Here is an 8,450-nt window from a genome sequence, read left to right as displayed (position 1 = left end):
AACTTTACTATATGCAGCTAGGCCAAATGGTCAAAAGGGGTACCTCGGCAAGATTACCTAATATACCTCTCACACCTAACACCGAAAAGCGAAAGGTGGATCAAGCGGTACAACGATAATCCAGATCCAAAGATTGTGTTTCTAACATAGCAGAGCCCATGGCCGGTCAGCCTTTTGGTAAGCTTTTGGGCAAGCCTCGAGCAAACCGTCCAGGAATAGCAGATGGAAAATATAGTGACTTAGAGTAACAAAGCAAATGCAATGCAAAGAATATATAAGTGTAGATAAAAACTCATATCATGAAGTACGAGTCAAGTTCTCTAAATTCCCAGCAGAGTCACCAAAAACTGTAGCTTGCTTTTCATGCTCCTCGGGGGGGTTTAGTCTCTTCGGATACGATAGCCCTACAGTTCGGACTCCCGTGGTTTTGAATTTGATTTCACAAGTGCAATGTAAAATAGATAAACATAAATGAGACCAAATCCAGCAAATCTTTTGAAAAATTGATTTTGAATTAAAAATGCCAAAAATGGACTGCATTGCCAAATTTTAGAGTCGCCACCTAAATATTTTTAAAAAATTTAGGAAATCTGTGACTCGTGCCAAAGGCCATTAGTCTGTCATTACCAAAGTGCCTCGGCTTGGGAACTTAGGTATGAGAGGGGAATGTCGTGAATTGAGCACCCCACTCACCCGATCAAAGATCGGCCTCTACTAATCATGATGTGATTCTTATGTACAGCATATGCTCCTGTTCTGATTATTATGCTATTTTTACTAAGTGATACACACGAGTATATACTAATTCACAAAAGTTGAAATGCGTTGATTTCATGTATTTTTTTTAAAAAAAAAATAAAATAAATAAGTGTTTGAATATGTATCACTTGAAAAAGTGATCTCATATGTACAGTAATCAAATTATCCCAACTTAAGCGAAAAAGCCTCCATCCACAGGCATTCAAACAGGTATATCTACTAAGCATTTAGTCTCGTGGTAATCATACTTCATATGACAACAATCGCACGCATGAAAAATGTTAAAGCAAAAATGCTTACCCCAAATATCCTAGGTGAGCCAAAAGAAAGAAAATATGCATGATCCTAAACAATGTAATATGACTAATGCAACGCATACAACATGCAATTAATAGGCTTGGCTACTAGTATGGCATGTGAGTCAATTCAAGGCATGCGATAAAAGCACGTATTCGATTAAGGAAGTTGAAATTGACATTTGATTAATATGATGAGCCGAACCCTTATGCATGTAAACATGAATATAAGTCATGGAAAATGCTAAAGACAATAGGATGCTATAGGCAATCCATCATAAGCGAGTAAATAAAAGGGAGAAAGAAATGGGGGTTGGAAGACATACACGATATTACAATTTTTCCCTAATGCAAAAGGGTCCGAATGAATGTCCTAATTTAAACTAACTATTACAACAACAAATAAATTAGCTACACTAACTAATTATTACGATTTGAATGAATCTAATTGATTAATTAGAACATGGAATGAATTAACTAAGTAACTAATTAATTAATGAACTAGCTATTACAAGCTTTGAATAAATCTACCAATTAACAATAATTGCACGAGCCATGGGAAGTAGATAATTATGTATGCATGGATGGGAATATCCACCCGAAAATGCCTCTGTTTTGCTGCCAGAACTGATCTATTTTGTAGGCACAAGAATAATCTGTTTTTTCACCCTAGCCTCTGCTCTGTTCTGCCATGAAAATGGTTCTGTCTGCATAAAATAAAGTGGCTAGCTAGCCAGATAAAAATGGTCGGCCAGCCACTGTTCTAAGGGTCTGCCCTACTGTAACAGAAAGGAAATAGAGCACGAACAGAGTGTTTCCAGGGGATGTTTGTCCTCTCTGCCTCTCCCTATCATGAAACAGATCAAGTGAGGGATAGACTCGATTCGCAAACCATCAACTGACGCAAACTCATTGCGTCATGATCTATGAATCAATGGGACAAAGTCTCAATAAATGGAAACTAAAGACCAACAAAACCTCCTCCCTATCATGGAATAACATCAAGGGAGGTGGTAGACATTGATTCTTGAGCCATTATCATCACTAGAGAGTATGAAATGACTCAAGACTCAATGGATTCAATTAACGTTCGATTGAACCCGACTTGATTTTATTCTCTTGCTTCTTTTAGTCCAATTTTATTAGCCTCTTTTAATTACCTTTCCATTCTTTAATCATTTTAGTCCATAAATGAGAGTTATGTCCGCTAATGAAGAGAAGTGTCAAACAAGAAGTTGTTCTTGGCATGAGAGAGATGTAATGCCTTGGTAATGAACCTCCGAAGAGATTAAACCAGTAAGCATGGAAGGGTCTATTTTGCATGCCTTAAACAACACTAGTTTGAAACAACTCTCAAACAAATAAAACCAAGAAAGGAGGGAGAGTGTAGAGATGGTTATCGCAAGTGTGAACACATGTATGAAAAGTATAAAATAAAAGCTATCAACTCAAATAGGTTGGTGTCTAAGGCCTAAACCACCAAACCTATGAGGACTATAACACTACAAGCATACTATACAAAGCATGAATGAAGTAAACACACTGAAACAATCCTAAAACTCACAAAAATAGTGTTGGAATTTGCATGAAAAGTGAGCTAAAACAAGAGAGAAATAAAGCTAGTAAGCAAGTCTAAGGAAGGATGGCTAACCCCTTCACTTCTTGAATCTCAAAACCACACATTCAACCTTTGGAAAACTCTAAAAAATAGTGGTAAAAAGTTGGAAAATAGGTGGGAAACACAAGGACAAAAGCTTGGAGAACAAGGTTCAAAAAATGGTGGTTAACCCCTCCACCTTTAATAGCTTCAAGTCACAAGTTTCAGCCCATAAAAGTAGTGTAAAAACAGTATGAAATCAGCAAGAAAAGAGTAGAAAAAAGTAGTGTAAGGATGGCCAAAGTTATACCTCTTGAAGAGGAGTAACTCTTTGATTCACAAACCCACAAATAATCACCTTAAATAGCTAAAATTTTAGCTCAAGAATCTCAACAAGGAGCCTCAAATCTTTGGTTTAGGGAGTATATGTAAGGTGTGTATAGGTTGCGAGAAACAGAGAGAGAGAGAGAGAGAGAGAGAGAGAGAGAGAGAGAATTTCAAGAATTTGAGCTTTGGTAATTTTTTCGAACCCAAAAACATAAGGTATGGTCAAGTATATATAGAAAAACTGGTTGCTATCTAAAAAATATCTGTATTGAGCCAACTGGTGCAGTGCATGTACATGGGGAGATAACTGGTAACAAATATATGTTCTACCGAGAAACCTGGCTGGCCAGCCAAGTGGGGGACGGCCGGCCACCAAATTCTAGCCAGCTGGCCACCTGTTGGCTAGTAGGCCTTTGGGTGGTCAAGTTTGGAAAAATGAGGTTTGGCTCAAAGGAGGTGCAAGCTTCTAAGCTCTGGAATTGGAAAATTGAAGCCCTTTTGCTAAGGAATTTGAACAATTGTACAACGTAGTATTTCATCATCGAGTGATCAACCTGAGGCGTCCAAGTCTTAAGGGCGGTCAAAAATAGGATGTCTACAGCGACTCGGTAGACTATCTTGCTGGCCTTTATTTTAGGGACATACGAGGTCCCCAGAACGATCGTTTCGGATAGAGATCCGCATTTTATAGCTTGTTTGAGGCAGAGCCTACAGAATGCCTTGAGCGCGAGATTGATTTTTAGCACCCCGTATCATCCTAAGACGGATAGACAATCAGTGCGCACTATTTAGATTTTAGAGGATATGCTTCGAGGTTATGTTCTTGACTCTAAGGGGTCGTGGGAGAGGCACTTACCCTTAGTGGAGTTTGCCTACAATAATTGTAACACACCCAAAATACAAGCATAAATACATTCACAAACATATATTAAATGATAGCATAAATTAGAGTGAATAGTCCTTTCATTTTCTGAAGTTAGAGATACAAAAGAGTTTCATAAAAGTAATGCCCTATTGGCTTACACCTTTCCAAGCCTTGGCTTGGTTACAACAAAATGAGCTTCGCTCAATACAAATTTAGCCCTAGGCTATACAAAATAAACAAAACAAGAAGCTCTTGCTTCCCAGAGGTCCATCCAACGCTATTGTCTTGGAGGAGGCATGCCATCGTTACCTGAAAATGTTATTTCCTAATAGGGTGAGCCACAGCCCCGTAGAAATCATCTAGCACAATATATGAAACTTAGCAAAGGTATAAGTACAAGTGTATAAACAACATTCATGACAAAACCTTGTATACTCATAAGATATTAATTTCAAGTCTTAATCCATTTACTTTCAATTCACATATTGATTACTTATCTTTCTCAATTCATGAGCCAAATTCATTATTTCACAATACCTGAACTGAGACTACAACTCAATTACTTTCAACCATATAACACATATGCATAAACACTTCAAACTTTCATTTAACGGATATTTCATCCGTGGGCAGCCGTCTAACGGGACCCATGTAAACGTAGATCATACAAGCACTACCATTGTCATTTTACGGATATTTCATCCACGAGCTAGGCACCCATGTATAATTTTGAGACTTTCACTCAAGACACTCCGGCCAACTTAATTATAGAGGAGTCCAACCCCTTTCTCCTCCCAAACAAATATCCATACATATGTAATGCATTTAAAAGATAATCAAACATGAAACACATCCCCTTTCCACTTCCAAACTAACATACATATACAATGTATATAACCACGGTCATATTTAATGACAATCACCAATAGATTAGTTTCAATTTACCTAATCCACATGCAATTTCTACAACAATCAAAGCTATCCTCCACCGACAACCCAATACAGTTATCTCTAAACAGATATTCAATCTCAACAGATAGTTTATTCAAAACTATCTAAAAAAAATAAGTTAATACATAACCAATTCTACCATTTATGTCAATACCCTCTCAATTTCACATTTTCAATGCCACTTCCAATTTTTGTACAAAATAATAGTTCGACCCAAATAGGGCAATTTTTCCCTTTTTCCCAAATATTATCTAAATGTCAAAATTATCAAATAAGACATGGCACAACATCATTTTCAAACCCTACAAACGTTAATTTCATCTGCATTCAAAACCCCTATTTGTATTTTATGCTCTAAACCCTAGGTTTGTTTAAAACTTCCCCATTGTTACACAAGAAGCAATAACTAAGCTAAATATCATATAAAAGTGTAGAAAGATCCCTACCTCAAAGGAAGAAGATGAACCACACAAGAGACAAACTCCATGAGTGTCGAAACCCACTTTTTTTCGGATCAAAATGTAGATCTTGACAAGGTCTACCTTTTTCTCAAAGGCACTAGGGTTGAAATCTCAATGGATCTAGATGAAATCCTAGAGAGAATGTGAATTCTAGAGAGAGAGGCTCAAGAACAAGCTTTTTGGTGAGTTTTAAAGAGAGAGATATATGAAAAAGTGATTCAAAATATCATTTTCTCGGACTGAAATACACGCAGTCTACTCAAGCGTGGGAATCCCCGCTCAAGCGTCAGACACTGACTCCCGCTCGAGCGTTGAATGCATTCACCCAGCATCCGCAAACCTACAAAAAAATGCTGAGAGTTGACGAATCCCGTTCGAGCATGAGAATGGCCGCTCGAGCGTCAGAATTCCCGCTCGAGTGGAGTGTCCAAATTCTGGGCAACACAAGTTTTGAAAAACATGCAACCAACCTGTCTCAAACACACAACTACAACCCGATGACCAAAAATAGAGGGGAAACAAGGGAAAAAGGTATGAATAATCTCTCAAACTCATACAACCCGAATCTGGAACACAACAAGAGACGGGTCAGAACTGGAATCGCTATAACCTCCCCCCTTAAACAATTTCATCCCCAAAATTACAAATCAAATTCAATCATCAAAATTAAACCATTCACCATAACGTTATTCTCACAAATCCAATACCATGACCCATTCTCCGGTCATCCATCCTCATTAACTCAATACACAAGTCCCACATGTTAACATGAAAGTTACAATTTCTAGAATATTTACAATGTTAGGCCAAAATCTGAAAGTGCATAGCGTATGCAATGCTTCCAAAGTGATATAATACATAAGACATTCCACATTCTCAAGACATATACAATGCTTCTATGAAATTCATGATTCCAAAATGTCCACAACATATACAATGTCCTCAAAATTTAAACATACACAATGCTTGTACTTTTCATCATTATGATCGGAATCTCAATACAAACTTAAATATCAACAAATAACTCCGGATATTTTTCTCGGACTTCTAATTCAGATTCCCAAGTTGCTTTCTCAACCCCGTGATGTTTCCACAATACCTTGACCAAGGGAATTGTCTTGCCTCACAAAACTTGGTCCCGCCTGTCCAAGACCCTCATCGATCTCTCCTCATAGGAGGCATCCTCATCTACCTCTAGGTCAGTCCAATCCAACACGCGCGATGGATTCAACTCATACTTCCGAAGCATACGAATATGAAACATGTCATGCACTCCGGAAAGTTGTGGCGGCAACGCCAACCGATAAGCGACCTCTCCAATCGGCTCAAGAATCTCAAAAGGGCCTATAAATCGAAGGGACAACTTCCCACTCTTTCCAAATCTCATCAAACCCCGCCTAGGTGATATTTTCAAGAACACATGATCTCCCACCTCAAAAGACAAGGGTCTCCTCCTACGGTCTGCGTAGCTCTTTTGGCGATTCTGAGCCATGATCAATCTCTTACGTATAAGGGCTACTTTCTCAGTCATTTCCCGAACCAACTCTGGGCCTAACAAAAGTGTGTCATCCACCTCGGCCCAACACATTGGAGATCTACGAGGTCGACTATACAAGGCCTCAAATGGTGCCATGCCAATACTCGATTGGAAATTGTTATCGTAGGCAAACTCCACAAAGGGTAAGTGCCTCTCCTATGACCCCTTAAAATCAAGTACACAACCTCGAAGCATATCCTCAAGGATCTGGATAGTACACTCAGACTGCCCATCAGTTTGGGGATGGTAAGCTGTGCTCAAGGTCAATCTGGTACCCAAGGCACTCTGCAAGCTCTGCCACATTCGAGTTGTGAAACGCGAATCTCTATTCAAAACGATCATCACAGGGACCCCGTGCAATCTCACTATGTCCTTGATATACAAATCAGCAAGATAATCTACCAAATCACTCACGCGCATAGGTATAAAGTGCGCGGACTTAGTCAATCAGTCAACTACCATCCAAATGGCATCACTATCCCGTTGAGTCCTCAGAAGGCCCACAACAAAATCCATCGTGACATGTTCCCACTTCCATTCAGCTATAGGCAAGGGTTGCAACAAACCCGCTGGTCTCTGATGCTCGGCCTTCACTTGCTGACAAGTAAGGCATTTTGATACAAACACGGCTACATCCTTCTTCATACCCCTTCACCAAAACTGGCGACTTAGATTATGATACATCTTTGTGCCTCCCGGATGCACCGCAAGGCGTGAATGGTGAAACTCTCGGATTACTTCCTCTCGGCAAGACTCCGATACAAACAAACGGTCTCAGTATCTAACACTTGAGTCAAGATACACACTCAAGCCTCGTTCTACTTTCCCACTGGAGACCTTCTCCCTAAGGGTCTCCACCTCAAGGTCACCCCTCTGCGCTTTTAACACTCGGTTCACAAGTGTAGGTTGTGCAACCATAGAAAACAAGGCCATAGATTCAACGGACTCGCCAAGTTGCAAGTCAAACTCCCTACGAGTACTCAATATCTCTCATTCCCAGATGGCGATACAAGCCACACAGCTAATTGATTTCCTGCTTAAAGCATCAGCCACAACATTGGCCTTTCCCGGATGATAGTACAACTCGAAGCCATAGTCCTATATGAACTCCATCCACCTTCTCTGCCTCAAATTCAAGTCCTTCTGGGTAAACAAGTACTTTAGACTCTTTTGATCGGAGAATACTTCAAATTTCTCACCATACAGATAATGTCTCCAAATCTTCAAGGCAAATATCACCGCTACTAACTCTAGGTCATGAGTGGGATAGTTCCTCTCGTGTGTTTTCAATTGACGTGAGCCATAGGCCACTACATTCCCCTCTTGCATCAAAATGCAACCCAAACCTTCCTGTGAGGCATCACAAAAGACAGAATAACCCAAACCCCTCTCTAAAATAATCAAGACTGGAGCAGTGGTATGTCTAACTTTAAGCTCTTGGAACGACTTCTCACAATTCTCATCCCACACAAATTTGACCCCCTTCCTTGTCAGCCTAGTCAAAGGTGAAGCTAGTTTGGAGAAATCTTTCACAAATCTCCGATAATACCCGGCCAACCCCAGAAAACTATGAATCTCAAAGACATTCTTAGGTTACACCCAATCTTGCACTGCCTCTATTTTGGATGAATCAACCGTCACCCCTTCTCCAGATACC

The sequence above is a fragment of the Camellia sinensis genome, chromosome 1, assembly GCF_055761805.1.
Source record: "Camellia sinensis isolate YWXY chromosome 1, ASM5576180v1, whole genome shotgun sequence".
In the NCBI taxonomy this organism is placed as follows: domain Eukaryota; kingdom Viridiplantae; phylum Streptophyta; class Magnoliopsida; order Ericales; family Theaceae; genus Camellia; species Camellia sinensis.
The sequence above is the reverse complement of the archived record's forward strand: the minus strand, read 5'-3'. Positions refer to the sequence as shown.